This window comes from Aspergillus heteromorphus (assembly GCF_003184545.1).
Source record: "Aspergillus heteromorphus CBS 117.55 chromosome Unknown BO70scaffold_86, whole genome shotgun sequence".
NCBI classification, from domain to species: domain Eukaryota; kingdom Fungi; phylum Ascomycota; class Eurotiomycetes; order Eurotiales; family Aspergillaceae; genus Aspergillus; species Aspergillus heteromorphus.
In genome coordinates this window covers 19,086-39,330 of record NW_020290491.1, presented here as the reverse complement: position 1 = coordinate 39,330, position 20,245 = coordinate 19,086, and positions in this window count along the sequence as shown.

Genomic DNA, 20,245 nt, shown 5'->3' with positions numbered 1-20,245 from the left:
ATATAATAAAAACTAGAATTATATAATCTAATTTAAAAAGATTAAAAATAAAGTCTATTCAGATTTCTGCTGCTATTTTAAATATATATATATAATAATATTAATATATAAAAATTAAGTATCTTAAAATATTTACTATTATAATAAATAATATTTAAAAAATATTTAATCTAAAATTATTTATTAATATTTAGATAAAAGTATTTAGATATTATTATAATTCTTTTTTATTTTTTAAATTTTTATTTATAGATAAATTACTGCTTTATTACAGTGAAGATATAAATTATAAAATTAAGTTAATATAAAAAAATAAATAAGATTCTTAGATATTATAAGACTTTTTATATAATTTATCTAATAATAAATTATTAATATTATAAAAAATACTAATAAAAGTACTAAATAAGAATTTTATTAAAATTAATTATTTATTTATTATAATATTTATATTTTTTATATAAAAATTAGAAAGAGAACTCGGCTTTTATATAAATTATTATATATTAAATAGAATTATTAAAAAAATTAATATTCTTTATTTTTAATTTATAAAATACTTAATTAGATTAGATAAGTTAAATAATTTATTAATCTTAATATTTTTTTTATTTTTTATTATATATAAATTTTTAAAAGTTAAGAATAAATAATAGTCTTTTATATAAAATATAAATTATATAAATAATTAATAATATTTTTTAAATTTTATTAATATTTTAAGTTTTTTTCAGAACTTTATTATTTAAATTCTTAGAGGATATTAAGATAAGTTTTATTTAATTTATATAAATAATATATTTATTTATTTAAGTAGCTCTCTAAAGAAAATAGAAATATTAAGAATATATATGAAATTTTTTTATTAAACCAAATAAAAGAGAATTATATCTAGATATTAAGAAATATAAATTTTTAAAAAAACTAAATATCTTAAATTTATTATATAAGAAGAAAAAGAGATTTAAATAGATTTAATAAATATTTAGGCTACTTAAGAATAGAAATCTTGAATAATTCAAAAATTATATAAGAATTTCTAGGCTTTATTAATTTTTATAAATAATTTACTAAACATTTCTTAAAAATAGCACAGCCCTTAAATAAATTAATATAAAAAAATATAAATTTAAAATAAATATTAGAATATTAAATAAGTCTTAATAAACTAAAGAATATAATTATCTTTGATTTAATACTAAATTTATTTTATTTTTGATATATAATAATTATAGAAATAGATTTATTTAATTATAATATAAAAAACCTTCTTTTAGAATACAATAATAATAATATATTATAATCTTATATATATTGATTAGAATAAAATATATTAGTAGAATATAATTATCTAATTTATAATAAGAAAATTTTTACTATTATATAAAGTCTTGAATAATAAAATATTAAATTATAACTAATATAAAACTTTTAAATAATAATTAATTATAAACATCTAAAATATTTCTTTTCTTTAAGAAAACTAATTAAATAATATATATAACAATTTTTATTTTTAAGCTAGTCTAATTTTAAATTAATTTATGAAAATAAAATTAAGAATAAAAAGTAAATATTTTATTATAATATAAATAAAATATATTTAGAAATAAAAATAATTATTTTTAAAGCTGTATAATTTAATTATTTTTTAATTAAATAAATTAATAAATATAGCTATTATATATTTGTTTATTTTAAGAACATTATAAATAAATTAATAAATATAGCTATATATTTATTTATTTTAAGAAAATTATAAATAAATTACAATAAATATTATATATTAATATAGAGAACTAAAGAGAAGCTTAATCTAATAACAAATTATATTAAAAAATAATTAAAATACTAACTTAAGAACAGAGAAAGTTTTTATTATAATTAGATTTTAAAATATTTATTATTAAAGATATATTAATAAATAAAATATATATTTACTTCTAAAAAAGAAAATAAATTCTAAATTTTAAATCTTTTTATATAAATATTACTTAATATATTTATAACTTAATATTAGCAGAGTATTCGGACTGTAATATAATATATATTCTAGTTAATTAATTATATTTCTAGCTTATAATATTAAAGAATATATAAAAATCTATAAAAAAAAGAAAATATTATTAAAATTATTAATTATATTTAATTGAATATAGAAAGATATGACTATAAATTTTATTATTAATTTATTAAAGAGTAAAAACCATTTAAATATTTTAATAATAATAAATTAATTATTAAAGAATATAATCTTAAAATCTATAATAAAGATTAATTAAGAGATAGTTATATAAATTATTATATAATTATTTATAAAAAGATTTAAAATGTTAAGATCTATTATAATTAATTAAAAATATAATTTATAAATAAAATATAAAATAAGTATATTAACTAACAGAAATTTAATAAAAACTTTCAATAATCTATTATTTAGAGATAGACAAAGTTATAAAATAAATAAATAATAGAATTAAGATATATATTTATATTAATATTTTATATAATTAGATTAATTAGAAATAATTATTATTTTTAAGATAGCTAATTCTAAATAATTATATATTTTTATCTATTAGAATAAGCTTTTTTTTCTGAGTTATAGATATTATTTTATATTATTTTTATTAATTAAAAATAAAGAATTCTTAGTAGAAGAATTGATATAAAATCTAATTTTATAAAAAGAAATTATTATATAAATTATTAAAAAGATTTAAGAATAAATATAAGTATTAATAATTTAGATATAAAAACAGATGAAAAAATAAGTAAATCAATAAGAAATCTAATATTTAAATATAAGAAGAAAAATAAAGTCTGATTAAATATAAAGACTATTTATATAAATTAATTTAATAAGAAACTTAAATAAAGAAATAATAAATATATAATTATAAGAATAATCAGTTTTTATATTATATAATTAAATATATTTGTTAATATTTATTTAAGCTTTTATATAGATCTTTATTATTCTATATTATGAAATTTATTATTATTTTAAGAATTGAATAATATAAAATTATCAGAACTAATAATTAATAATAAAAAGGAATTTATAATAGAAAAGATCCAGAATAAGAGATATATTAAAAAAGAATTTAAAATAGAATTTTAATACAAAATTAAATAAATTAAATAAATTAAATATATTTATAAAATCTAAAAATCTATCTCTGTTTTATAAAAAGCTAAGACCTTTAATAATTAATTAAAGCTTAAAATTAATTATTAAATTTCTGAATAATTTTTTACTGATATTATCTATTTAATAAAATTTTATTTATTAAGAAAAAAGACAAAAAAAAATTATTTTAATTTAAAAATAGAATAAAATAGAGAGATATCTTCATTCAGCTAATTTAATCTTCTCATTTTTTAATAATATAGAAAAGTACTATACTACTTATAAATTAATATTTTATTTTATTTTTATTAATATATATATATTTAATTTTATAATATTTTTCTTTATATTCAGAGTAATATCTATCTTAATATCTAAGTAATTATATATCTTTAAAGAAGAAAGAGTTGGCATTATTACTATTTAAAATAGATTATAATAAATTACAGAAGATAATAAAAATAATATTTATATATAATAAATATATTATTTTCTGCTATTAAAAATAAATATAATATATATTAATAATATCTATATTAGACTTAAAAAGAAGTGCTTATTTATATAATAAATAAAAAATTAATATAAATAATAAATTTATATAATAAAAATCTTTATATATTTTTTTATATTTTAATATAATAAAATTAATATAAGATCTTATTTCTAGAAATTATAGATTACATAATTATATATCTGCTTTTCTTTTAGAAAACTTTATAGATAAATAAAACAAGCTTATTATTATATAAATTAGTTTATATAGATTTAATTAGATTATATAAATAATAGATAAATATCAGAAAAAAAATATTTTTAGTCTTAGATTTCTTAGCTATAACTATAAAAACTAGAAAGAATATATTTAATAAAAAAATCTTAATAAAAGTAATATTAAAAAATATCAGAATATTTAAAAAGCTATGTTTCAAAAAGCTCAAAAACATAATAGATTATTATTTATATAAAAAATAAATTCTTTATATAATAGAATTAATATATAAATTAGAAAATTCTAAAATTATTTATAGACAAGATAAATATATATAAAATGAAAAACAATATTATTATAGAATTTTTATATATATTCTTTAAATTATAAAGACTTAATAATATCTGCGCGAATACTTTGTTTAATGTACTATAATTAAATAAATAATTAAATAAAGTAAGAGATAGTGCTGTATAAGAAAAGATAAAATAATATAACTTAATCTTTTTTTTTCTCTTTTTTTTTCTTTATTGATTTCTTCTGTATCAACAGTCAATCATTGGATTAGCTTAATCCAATCAATCTCCTAACAGAAAAAAAGTAATTATAGCTGTTATTATTATAGAAATATTATAATATATAATATTTAAAAATAAGATATTTTTAAAGAAATATTTAATTCTTAAGAATTTCAAGAAATTTACTAAGTAATATACTTTATTATATTTAAAAAGTATTATAGTAAAGATTTGATTTTAGTTTGTTTTTTATTATATTAATTTAATTAAATTTATTATCAATATATATAAAATAACAGTAATAAATAATATTATATATATATATAAACAGATCTATCAGTAACAATATTATTTAAAGTATAGAATAAAATTTTAAGCCAATTAAGAATATTAATAGATTAAATTGGAAGTAATAGTATAATTTAAAAATCTAGTTATTTTTAATATTAGAGTTTTATAATAATCTCTTTCATATTTAATCAATTCAGAATTATCAAATAAGTAATATCTTAAAGATATAAATATAAATTCTCTTTAATAATATTCTTATTATAGTAAATAATAATATTATAAACTTAATTAATATATATCTTTATATTCTTATAAGATATCTCTTCACTAATCTGTTTTATAGTAATATCTTAATATAATTTAGATTATAGAAAATTTATCTTTTCTAATTAAAGATAATAATCTTATAATCTAGATTAGCTTTGTTAATAAATAGCTTAACTATTACTGCCAGCAGAGCTATTAATATTATTAAAAAGATTATTATTATAATAATTATAATAATCTTAATAAGTGCTCTAATTATTAGATTTAAAAAAATTAAAAGATTCTCTATAATTATTATTTATAATTATATTAAAATATTCCGCTACATAATCTATAGTAATTATAATATTATATAAAGTAGATTTCTTATAATTAAAAATAAAGTATAAAAATATCTATTATATTTATTATAATTATACCCGGGACTGCTTATAGTAGTTATATTATTAATATTAATATATAAATTCAGTACTGACAATACAGATATAAAAAACATAAGAAATATAAATATATTTTTATTATTTTCTTTAATTAATCTGGATTTTTAATATTTTTATCTCGAGTCTTAGTTAGGAGGAGTTTATAAAGAATTTTAATAATAAAAAATAATTAAAAATAAAAAATAAAAATGATAAAAATAATAAAATAATAAATGTTAATATAGAATTTATAAATATAGAGTTTGTAATCTTTAATAATAATCCTTTAATTAAAGTAGATTTAATAACTTTAAGTTTTATTAATTAAATAAGATTAATATTAACATTAGCTTTTATAAATCTTACTAACTAAACAAAAATTAATATAAACAATAATATTAAGAATAATATTAAGAATAATATTAAGAATAATATTAAGAATAGCTTGATTTTTTATATATCTAATTTTCTTAAATTAATTTCTTTAATCAACTAGAATCTTACAGAAATAAATTAATTATATTTAATAATAAAACTAGATTAGAATCAGTAAAGTTGAATAATAATCTAAATAAATAATTTATTAAATAAGAATTAAAATATCTTAATATAAAGAGTATATATAATATAATTAATAATATATCTAAAAATAAGCTAGTTAATATTTATAATATTAGCTATGATATTCTGATATTAATTAATCTAATTAATCGAGTAAATGAAGTCAGATTTTTAAAGTTTATAATCAGAACTTACCATAATAAATATATATAATATATATATAGCCTAAAGTATAATCTTAACTTTTTAAAAGTCTATAAGAAACCTTATTATAAATTTAAATTTTTATAATCTAATAATAAAGATATTAAAGAAAGCAAGCTTACTGTAGATTCTAGATATTCAATAATTAATCAAATAATCTAATATATTATAATTAATAAAAGCAGATTATTTAATAAGCTAGTAAATATATTAAAGTTTAATAATATAATTATTAATTAATTAAAAGGATTCTTTAACAGAATCTGTTTAATATTAACTAATTAAAGTTTTAATTAATAAAATAAATATAAAATAAATATTTATAATAGAAATTGTTTATTAAATAATATTTTTATTTAAGCTGATAAAATATATTAATAATAATATCATAAAATAAATTAATCTAATATCTAAACTTATTAAGATAATTACTCTGTTAATTTAAGTATATTTTTAAAAATATTCATATTTATATATAATTAATTAAAATTTGAATTATAAAACACAGAAGAAATTCTTTTACTTATTTATTTAAAAAGATTTAGATCTCCAGATTAATATTAAAATATAAATATACTGTTATTAATATAATATTCTTGATTTAACAGAATTTCTTAATAATAATTTCTTAATTAGCTAGACTACTAAATATCAAGCAGGAATTAGGCGGCGAAGCAATAATCTGATAGGGCTGGTGATAGAACTCAATAACAAAGAAACAAAGAAACAAAGCAGAAGCAGGCTATAATAAATTCTAATCATCAAGAATTCAGGCTAGAGAATAGGAAATATAATAGTAATCATATTAAGGATTATATTATTATAATAAATAAACATAATTAACTCTTTATATATATAGAATCTAATATTATTTATTCTGTTCTTTGCTTTTAAAATTATTATGAAAATCTAATGCTATATAATATAATAATAATCAATATAATCTTATCTTTCTTCAGAAATATAATGATTCTATAAAAATATAATTTAATATAATTTAATATAATTTATTAAAATTATTTAAATTATAAATTAATAAAAATATTTTTTATTTTCTTTATCAAATTATTAATTTATTATTTAAGAAGAAAGACATTTTTTCTGATTATTAATCTTAATTAAATCAATTATATATAAGGAGATTATTAAAAAGAATTATAAATTTGGTAATTGATTAAGATTATATTTGAATTTATATAATCAATCAGAATATTATAAATCTAGTCATAAGAGAATTATATTCTGATTATTAAGTAATGTAATTATTATATTTAATTTATTAAAAATATTTAAAAGTAAGAATAAATTAAGATCTGTTCAAGTTTCTTAAAAGATATAATGAATAAACTAAATATTGTTAAATAATAAAATTTAAAATATTTAAAAAAATAGTTTATCTTAAGAATCTAAAGTATTAATTATTATATAATAAAAATATTTTTTTAAAAGATTATTTTATTATTATTTTATATATATTATCTAGTTAGATAATTTATAGAGCTTTAGAAATTATAACTAAAAGCCTATATTAATACTTAACAATTTTAAAATTATATAATTATATTTTCTTATATAAAATATAAATTGAAAAATCTATAGATAGCTAGATTTTTTTATTATTAAATAAGATTTAATTATATTATTTATAAAATTAAGATTAAATATTAATTAGTAAAGTAAGAAGACTGATTATATATAAAAAGAAATTTATTATTATTTATAAATTAAATAAAATAATCTAATAGTCAGAGCTAATATAAAAGATTTTTATAATACATAACTTATAATTAAATATATTAAAAATATTTATTCTATAAGATTTTATATCAGTATTCATAAAAATAATAAAATATATTAATTATAAAAAATAAAATTATATAATGAAAAACTATTATTAGTATAAAAATAAAAATCTTAAAAAATAATTCATAATCTAAATAGATTATAAAAAATTAATAAATATATTTTTTATAATATATCTTATTTTAAAATTATAAGAATAATTATTTATATAAAATAAAACTAATTTATTTCAAACATTTAATATCTTAATTAATATAAATGTAGAAATAAATCTAATATTTATAATATTAATAAAAGATATAGAATAATTAATAATATTTATAAGAAGTTTTAATAAGATTATTAAATAATAATAATAATTAATGAAAGAAAATATAATATTTAAAATAAATCTTATAAATATAAAAAATAATTATAAGATTTATAAAAAATTATTATTATAATATCTAGTGTAAAAACGATTATATTAAATATATTATAAATTTAAACAAAGATTTTTATTATAAAGTTTAATTAATATTATTTAAGATTTTATAAGAAATAATAAATTAAGATATATTATATTACTATAATAAAATCTTTTAAAAAGAAATTAAAAATTAAATAAATATTAATTATAATAATTAGATTTATTTATAAAAAAACAGATCTAAAACTATTTTTAGAATAATTTTATAATTTTAAAATAATATTTATGAAAAATAAGATAATAAACTATTTATTTTTATAATTAAGTATTAATTTAAAAAAATATTATTTATAAAATAGAAAGTACTCTGAGAATATTTATAGAAATATCTTATATATAAAAAATTTAATATTTAAAATTATTTATTAAAATATTAATTTTTTTAATAAAACAAAAGAATAAACATTTACTGATATATATTAATTATAATAAGTTAAATAAATAAATTATTAAAAATAACTATTTATTATTATAAATTAATAATTATATGAATTAGTTTATAAAAATATTATAATTTATATAATTTAATCTTTATAAAATCTATTATAAAATAAAAATTATAATAGATTATAAATAAAAAATAGTTTTTTAAATAAAATATAATTTATTTAAATATTTAATTATATTATTTAGACTAATTAATATATTTACAGAATTTTAAGACTTTAAAAACTTTTTATTTATAAAATATTTAAACAATTTTATAACTATTTATCTTAATAATATTATAATATACTTAAAAGATTTAAAAATATACAAAAAATAAGTTTATAAGATTATATAAATTTTAATTAAAATAGATCTATATATAAAACTAAATTAGTTATACTTTATATAAATAAAAATTAATTTTCTCAATTTTATTATCAGCCGTGAAGATATATAGATAGAACTAGAATAAAATATAATAATTTATAAATTATTAAAATTATGAAAAATAAAGAATATACTATAATTTATAAGATTTATAAATTGATATTAATAATTTATTTAAAGATTTTTATAAATTATAATTCTACTTACAGATCTTATCAAAAAAATTTATAAAAAAAATCTAATATAAAATTCTTTATAGCTAATATTTATAAAAACTTCAAGTAGTTAAAAATAATATTTATAAAAAATATTATAATTATTTATTTTTTTTTTAAAAAAATTAATATATCTTAAAATAAATATATTTAGTTTTATAATTAATATTATATTACTATACAAAAATATAGATAATCAATAAATTTTAATTATATTTTATTTATAAAAAATAATTACAGTATAAAAGAATTATAAAATTAATATATAAAAATTATTTATAATAATAAAATTATTTAAAAAATAATACCACTGACTAGAAAGAATATATTTTATAATTAAAATATTTATTAATTATAAAAATCTTAAATATTTTATAATAAGTTTGGAGCTATTATAAAGAAAAATATAATAAATATAATAATTTATAATATTTTAATTTTATTTTATTTATTATTTAAATATATAGAATTCTATAGATTTATTTGTATAATATTTAGATTATAAAGAAAATAATAACTAAGAATTATAAGAAATTAGATAAATTAATTATCTAATAATTATCTAATCTATTTAAATTATAAAAATCAGAACATTTGAATAAAGGTTTTATTTATAAATATTGGATAAATCCTTACTTATAGATATATTTTTAAAATATAGAAAATTATAGAAAAAAAATAATAAATAATATTATTATTATAAAAAACTTATATTACAAAAATTCCTTTATAAACCTGCTAGCTATAATACTTATAATATTAATAAAAAAGTAATAAATATAAAAGATTTATAAAGAACTAAAAGATTTTAAAAATTTTAAATTATAAAAAAATAAATAGAATTTTATAATAAAAAGATTATAAAGATTGTTTATAAAAAATAAAATAATTATATTTTTCAGATAAATATATTCTTAAATTTTAAATATTTATAAACCTATATAATAATTTTGTTATAGATTATTTTATAAATAAAAAAATATTAATATTAATATTATAATAATTTTAATAATTAAAAATAAATAATTTTATAAATAAATTTATCAAGTCTATAGAATATATTAAAATAATAAAATAATTTATAAAGAATAATAAAAACTACTAAAATTTTTATCTATATTTATAAAACTTTTTAAAGAAATAAGAATAAATTTTATTATTAATTTATTTATAAGTACTAGTATAATTAAAAGCTTATAAAAGATTTTAAATAATGTTTTAATAATAATAGATTAATATAATAAAATAGCTTATTTTATTTTTTATAGAAAAGTTTTAATAAAAAGAATCTTATAAGAATTATTTAAAAAAACTTTTATTTATATAATATATTTATAAAAAGTATTATAAATTATAATAATATTTTTATAATAGATTTCTAATCTAACTTTATTTATATATTTATTATAAAAAGAAACTAAGTATAGCTTATAAACTAATAATTAAATTAAAAAACTAAATAATATTCCTAAGTAACATTTATAAAATAATATTAATTTTAAATAAAATAATTAAATAAATTTATTATCTATTATATAGTTTTTATATAATAATATTTTATAAAACTTTATAAAAGAGATATTCTTTTATATTATTATAATAAAATACCCGCAAGTAATTAAAATAAATTTTTATAAAAAAAAAGAATAGAGCTGAAAATCTCTAAATAAATTAAATATATTAAAAGAAACTTATATTAAAATAAAATAAAAACTAATTTTTATTTTTAAAAAGGAGAAATAGTTTTATAATTATAAGAAATAAACAAAAAATCTTATACTAAAGAAGATAATTTAAATATTTATAAAATATTTTTTATAAAGACAGCCTAGTAAAAAACTAAATTTATAAAATAAAAAGTTTTATTATATTACTAAATAAATAGATTCTTAAGTCTATAGACTAAAGTTATCTATAAAATTATAAATATATAATATATTTTATATATTATTATTTTATAAATATTATAAAATAAATAACATAAACCTACAGAAATACTTTTTATAAAAAAGAATTATAAATATTATTGAGAGATTTTATTGATCTTATAAAATTAAAATAGATTTTTAAAAATCTTAATTAAATAAAAGAATTATTTAAGTAAAAGTAATATCTAGAGATTAATTATAAATTTATATTATTTATAATCTTATAAGAAATTTATCTGCAAGTATAATCTTTATTAAAAAATAAAAAAAATAAAATAATAAAATAATAAACGGAATTATTTATAAAAAATTATATTTAATTATAATTAAAATATAAAATATAATAAATATTTATAAGAGGAAAAACAGATAGAGTAATTATTTAATTTATAAAAAATAAATTTTATAATTAATCTAAATATAGTTATTATATTTTTATTTATAATTATTATTAATATATATTATAAATATCTTTAAATCTGAAGAGTTACAATATATATTATTTATTTAATAAAAAAATAAATAAATTAGTTTTAGTTATAAAAAATATTTTATAAAACTAAATCTAGAGTTTTAGCTAATAATAATTATTATATTTAATAAAACATATAGATCTTATTACTGACTATATAATTTAATATTTATTATAATTAAATAAAAATTATAATTCTGTTTAAGAAAAAAGATCTAATAAAATTATAAATATATTTATAAACTAAGTTAAAGTTTAGTTTATAATTCTAATATTTTATAAAATAAATTAATCTTAGATAGCTTTAAATATATTTTTTTAAAAAGAAATAATTTATCTATCTATAGTTTATAAATTATAAAAATAATAAAAATATTATTTAAAATAATTTTATTATAATAGTAGATAATAAGAGAAATATAAAATAATATAATTATAAAAAATTAAATTATTCTAGAGGCTTTAGTTAATAAAATAATAAATTATATTTAAATTAGTTTTTTATACTCTTGAAAGAAAATAGATATTTATTATAAAAAAAAAGAAAAAACTATAGCAGAAATAACAGCAGTAGTATTAATAATAATAATAATAATAATAATAATAGCAGAAACAGCGGTAATAATAGCAGTGATAGTAATAATAATAATAATAATAATAATAATAATAATAATAATAATAGCAGAAACAGCGGTAATAATAGCAGTGATAGTAATAATAATAATAATAATAATAATAATAATAATAATAATAATAATAATAGCAGAAACAGCGGTAATAATAGCAGTGATAGTAATAATAATAATAATAATAATAATAATAATAATAATAATAATAATAATGAAAATAATTATAAAAATAGATTAATTTAGCTTTATATTAGTTATAAGATATAAGAAAATCCTTTCTAAGAAATTACTTATTATAAATATATATAAAAAGAAGAGAAGAGACAAAAAAATAAAAGAAAATAACAGCTCTGTAATAAATAATAACTTTTTTTCAAAAAGAATAAAATAATATATAATATAATAAAAAAGGTACTAAAATAATTAATTATAATTTTTTAATTAGATTATATATTTTAGGCTTATAAGTAATAAATATTTATGAATTAATATAAAATTATAAAGTATTATATTTTATAATTTAATATAAATATCTTAGATCTATAAGAACATAGATGATTATAAGAATATAAATAATTATAAAAGTATAAATAAATATAGTAATATAGATAATTATAAATAATTATAAAAATTCTTTAGACAAGTATTTATTTATAATAATAAGAATAATAATTAAAAAAGAGAGACGCCGGAGAGTAGAAAAAACTAAAAAAGAAATTATTAAAAATAGTTTTTTAACTCTAAGTTCTGAGTCCTGAGTTCTGATTTATATCTAAATTAAAAATATTATATTATATTTATTATTTAATTTTAATTATAGAAAAGGAAATCTAAAGTATAATGAATAATAATATAATTATAGCTATATAAAACAGCTGCAGCAGGCTTATAATAAAATAAATATTAAAAAAAGATTATTTTTTTTTAAATTAATCTTTTCATAAAAAAGATTTTATAACAGAAGTTTTAATAATATAATAATAATCTTAAGACCTAAGATTCTTAAAAAAAATAATTAAAAGAATAATAATTCTATTAATATTTATAATATATTATATTATAAGAACTATTTATATTATAAAAATACTTTCTTATAAAATAATTATATTAATATAAAATATAATTTATAGAATTCTTATAGATATATTTATCTATAAGAAAAACTAGATAAAAAATTAATAATAATATTTTAAATAATATAAATATTATCTTAACTTTACAATAAATATATTTTCTTTATACTATTTATTCTAATACACACTCTTATAGCTACTTTTTATCTAAATATTGATATAATTTATAAAACTTTATAAAATAACAAAAAAGAGTTTAATAATCTTCTTGAAAAATAAATTTGATAATTATAATTAATTTATAATAGTCTATTTATTTATATAAATTATAGAAGAAAGTAGAGAATCAGAAATATTCTATTAATATAATATTATTTTATTTTTAAATATATATTAACAAAAATAAAATCTATTATATTTACATATATCAAAATTATATAATAATAATAAGTTTGTATTAGAAATATCATCTAATTTTATTTATAAATAAAATTATACAGTATCTAAGAATTATTATATAAAATAAATTTATAAAAGCTATTTATAAAAGTCTTTTACAAATAATTTCTAAAAATCTTTATAAATAATAAATTTTTCTAAAAAATTACTTAAGTTTTTTTTCTATAATTTTTAAAAAATATAGATTTTTAAGATTAAATAGATAGAATAGTAAAAAATATCATAATATAAATAATATAAATATTTTATATTATCTAGATATAAGAGTGCATATTAAGATAGTATAAAAAAAGTATATTTATTATAAAATTAAGATAATATTTATATTATTTAAAATATTATTACTAGTCTTTTATCTAGCTTTTTTTATAAATAAATATATTTATAAGAATTCTATAAATTATATATTATATTAATATAATTATTTTATAAGAGACTATTTCTGCAGTATAAATATCTCTTATAATATAATATATCATAAATATTATAAAAATTATTATTCTTATAATTATTTTTTTATAATCATAATCTCTAAAATTATTATTTATAAAAAATTCAATATTATTAAAATCTCTGTTATGAAGTCTTCGCGAGAAAATTAATTAGAAAGAAAATAGTTTTTTTAAAAAAAAATATTTACTCTATATAAGCCTACTGTGATAATTATTTTATATAACTATAAATAGATTATCTTTTATTATACTTCAGAATTTTATAATAATAATTAAATAATAAATATAGCAAGTATCTCTATAGTTATAATTAAGTAATAAATATAGTAAGTATTCCTGTGATTATAGCGGAGTAGTAAATATAATATAATATTTTTAATTTAGATATAAATTAGAGCTCAGGACTCAGGACTCAGAGCTCTAAAAAAGAATATTTTTATTAAATCTTTTTTTTAAATGTTTCTACTCTATAATCTTTCTGTCTTAACTATTATTATTATTATAAGTAAATATTTGTTTAAAGAATTCTTATAATTATTTATAATTATAATTATCTATATTTTTATAGCTGTTTATATTCTTACAGCTGTTTTATATTCTTATAATTATCTTATATTCTTACAGCTATTTATACTCTCGCAGGTTTATAATATCTATATTAGATTATAATATATAATACTTTATAATCTTATATTAATTTATAAATATTTATTATTTTATAAATCTAAAATATATAATCTAATCTAAGAATTATAATTAATTATTTTAATATTATTTTTATTATATTATAAATTTTTTATTTCTTTTATTTATAAAGAAATTACTATATTTATTATAGAATTCTTATTTTTTTTTCTCTTCTTTTTCTTGCAAATCTTTATAAAAAATAATTTCTTAAAAAGATTTATTTTATATTTTATAATTAATATAAAACTAAATTAGTCTGCTTTTATAACTATTATTATTATTATTATTATTAGCATTATTATTATTATTATTATTATTATTATTATTATTATTATTATTATTATTATTATTATTATTATTATTATTATTATTATTATTATTATTATTATTATTATTATTATTATTATTATACTCTTATAATAAATATCTATTTTTTTTATAAAATATAAAAAGCTAATTTATATATAATTTATTATTTTATTAATTAAAATCTCTAAAATAGTCTGATTTTTTATAATTCTATTTTTTTATATTTTTCTTGCTATTTATTATTATAATATTATTATTATTTTGAATAATATTATTATTATTTTGAATAATATTTTTATTATTCTTATAATTTATAAACTGCAGATAAATAAGTTATTCTTTTTAAAAAAAATATATTTAGATTTATTTAGAATTAATCTGCTTTATAGAGTATTAGAATTATAAATTAAAGTTTAACTTAATTTATAAATTTATTTATAGTAAATTAATTTATTAATATTTTTATAAATATATTAATAATTTTATTACAATTTTTTTTAAATAGAATTATAATCTTTATTTAATTAAAAAAAATATTAACTTATATAGTCAATGATAAGATCTAGACTTTTTATTAAATATAATAATTATTATTAACTAAAAATTTAGATCTAGCTTTGTAAGATTTTTTTATAATTAAAATTAATTAACTTTCTTTTTTTAATTAAATATATAGTATGTATTATAATTTCTTAAGCTTAAGGAGTATTTATAATATATATTAATAATAATTACAGATAGAGATATAATAACTATATTTAGATTAATTATTTAATTTATACAAAATAAATTAAATAATTATTCTATTTATTTTATTTTTATAAGTATTTATTATATTTCATATTCTAAATTATAATAAAATAAAAATTCTTGTAAACAATCTTTTCTATTATTTTATTATATATAATATGTCTTTTTAAATAACAATTACAGTTCTAAATAACTTTCTTATAGAGTTATAGATAATATAAATTTATAATTAATTTTTAAATGTTATTTTTATTGAAATGGCTTTTTCATTTAATTAAAATATTTAAAAATAAGATTAATAAAATCTCTGAATAATATTCATAAATATTCTTTTTTATAAAAAGAATTTCTGCAAGTCTATTCTATTTATTTTATAATATTTATTAAATAATAATATATTTTATATATTATATATTTATAATTTTATAAATAATTTTAGTTTATAAGTTTATAAGTTTATTTATTTGATAATATAATAAGATTTTTTATTTTAAAAATTTGGTTTCTTACTAGTCTGTCTTTGCAGAAAATATTTTATAAATAATTAAATTTTTTTTTAATAGAAAGTTTTTTATTTATTATTTATATATAAAAAAATATTTTTATTTCTTATAAATAAAAATTAGATTCTTTTTTATTTTAATATAAATATTCTAAATATATTTAATCTATTTCAAGATTTTAATCTTTATTCTTTTTTATAAAAATTTATTTTAATTACTCTCAGGTCTTCTATCATAATAATATTAAAGAATAATTCTTTTATAAAAATTTATAAAATATTATTCTATATAAACTTTAAAATAAATAATAGATTTATTTAATTATTTTATTTAAAATTAATATAATTTTATAAATATTATTTACGAATATTATTTAATTTTTTAATCTAATTATTAATCTGTGAGTAATAAACTATACTTAGTTTTTATTATAAATATAGAAATAAAATTAGATTAGAAATTCTTTATACAAATATTATTATAATCTATAATAAATATTATGAATATATTATATAAATTAAAAATCTTCTTAAAAAACAATTTTATAAAATTGTCTCTGTTAAAATCTTTTTATAAAAAAAAATAAATAAGTTTACTGTATTAATCTATTATTATTAAAATATGATTAGACTTTTTATAAATTCTTAATAATTTTAGTACTTTCAGATAAATTAATAATAGAGTTTATTGTTATTATTTTTTAGAATTTTATAAATATAAATAAAGATTCTAGCAGTTTTTAATGCTTTTTATAAATTATTTTATTTTTTTAATATATTTTATAGATTTAATAATATTTATTTATAAAACTATCTATCTCTAACTATTAGAATTATTATAATATTAATATTAATATTTTCTTATTTATAAAATAATTTATAATAAAATTATTATATACCTTTATAAATATTTAAAGTTTAAAAATATATTTATTTAAAATATATAATTATTCTATTACTTATAAAAAACCTTTATAATTATTTTATTATAAAATCTTATCTACTTTTTTTTATAATTTAAAATTTTTAAAATCTTTTAGTTTTATATAGACTTTTTATATATATTAATGTTTTATTAGTATTATAAATATTATAGATAGTAGCTCCGCGGAAAAAGCTTTATAATATAATTCTTTTATAATAATATTATTATTTATTATTTTTTGTTTATAATTTTTTATATATTTAAAATATATCTATAAATATAAGTTTATTTGAAATTTATAAATAAAGCTTCTGTTTTTATATTTTTTAATTTTTATAATCTAAATAAATTAAATAATTATTATAAGACTAGTTTATCTAATTACTTATAATTTTCAATTATTATTATTTTTATAATTTAAATATTATAAAAATATATCTGCAGGATTTTGTGTATCTGAATAATAAATAAAATAAAACTTTTATAAATATTAATTACAAGAAATTCTATATTAGACTTTCTTTTTTTTTATAAAATTTCTTAGTAAGATCTATAAGTAAGATTATTATTTAAGTATTTTTAAATAAATTACTAATATTAATTAGCAAATTTTATAAACTATAATATATTTTTTCTATTTTATAACTTTAATTATTTATAAATTATTATAATCTGCTCTGACTTTGTTTATATATTTTTATAATTAATAATAAATTTGAGAAAATTAATCTTTATTTATATAAAATAATACTTATTTAGCTTTATATATTGATCTATCTTAATTAAGATTTATATAATTTTATAAATTTTTTTTTTATATCTCTAGATCTTGCAAGTATATTATAATATTATTAAAATAAATAATTAAAAAATTATTTAAGTATTTTATAAAAAAAGAATTTATAAAGTCTTAAAATTCTACAGATATATTAGTTAATCTGAATAATATAATTAAATATTTAAAATTTAAATAGATTATATTTTATTTAGATAATTATTTTTTATTTATAATCTATTATAATTTTTATTTTATAATAAATTTTATAAAAATAAAATTATATAAATTATAATATTTCTATAAGCTGATTAATATGATTATTAATTTATAATAAATATTTATTTTTGATAATTTATTTATTTAATTTATCATAATTAATATATACTTTAAATTTTTATTTATTTTTATAAAGAGAACTAATACTCTGATAAATAATTTTAAGTATTAAATTTATTTATATATAAAAATATTTTTATAAATATTCTTAGAGTATTTTCTACTTTACAGATAATATTTTATAAATTAATTATATTTTTAATTCATAATCTTTTTTGAGATTAATCTTTAGATTAATATTTAATTATAAAAATAAATAGTTTATTATTTTTTTATAAATATTATTTTAAAATTATAAAGCTACTCTAACAGTACTTTTAAATTTATCTTTTTATAAATAAATATAATTATTATAATTTATAATTATTTAATTTTTAACTTTTTTATAAGAAACTTTGTTATAGTAATATAATATATTTTAATTTATTATTTCTTAATAAAATCTTAAATTATATTAATTAAATTCTGTAACAGAGATATCTGTTTAAATTTATAATATATTTAAGATAATCTTTCTTATATTAAATATTATAATAATAATTTCTTTATAAATCTTATAATTATTTTTTATATTTATAAGATTTATTTTGAATATTATAATTTTTTTTGATTTAAATGTTATTATTATTATTTAATAATCTTTTAAAAGTCTTTACAGATATTATTAATTATTTTATAATTTTTATTAATATTATAAATATTAGATTTATTCTTATATTTATATTAATTAAAATATCAATTTCTTTTTAATAAATTAATTTTATTCTGTGTGAGTGATTATTCTTAAAATTTTAAAATAAAATATATTATAAGAAAGATATTTATCAGCTTTTTATAATTTATTGAAATTATAAATTATTTATTAAGATTTTTATTTCTATACTAGTAATAGTTTTTTATTATATAATTTTTTTATAATTAAAATATTTTATTATTTCTGCGAGTATTAATATAAAATCTTATAGAATAAATATTTTTAATATATTTAATTATAAAATATCTTTTTATAAAGATTTCTTATAATAATTCTAATTATTAGATTATTTTATTTAATTTATAAAAAATCATAACTTTTTTAATATATATAATTAGTTTTTTTTATTTTATTAAGTAATACTTAGTCTTAATTTTATAAGTAGTATAGTTAAATTTTATTTAATTATAAAAAAATCTAACTGTTTACAGATTTTTTATTTTATATTTTATAATCTAGCTTTATTTTTTTTCTAATATTATAAATATATAAAGTTTTTTTTCTTTTTATAAAAAATTATTTTTAAAATTTATAATTATATTTTTATTTATAATTTTTTAAATTATCTAGCTATATCTTAAGAAATTTATAAAGATTTATTTTATTATTTTTTTAAAAAAGCTTTGTGATTTTATTTTTTTATAAATTATTAAATATATAATTTAAATAAATTATTATAATTTATATTGACTATTTTTTATTTTAGTTATTAATTTTTATAATAGTTTTTTATTGAATAATAAATAATTAAAAAATAATATAATTATAAGTATTATAATATTT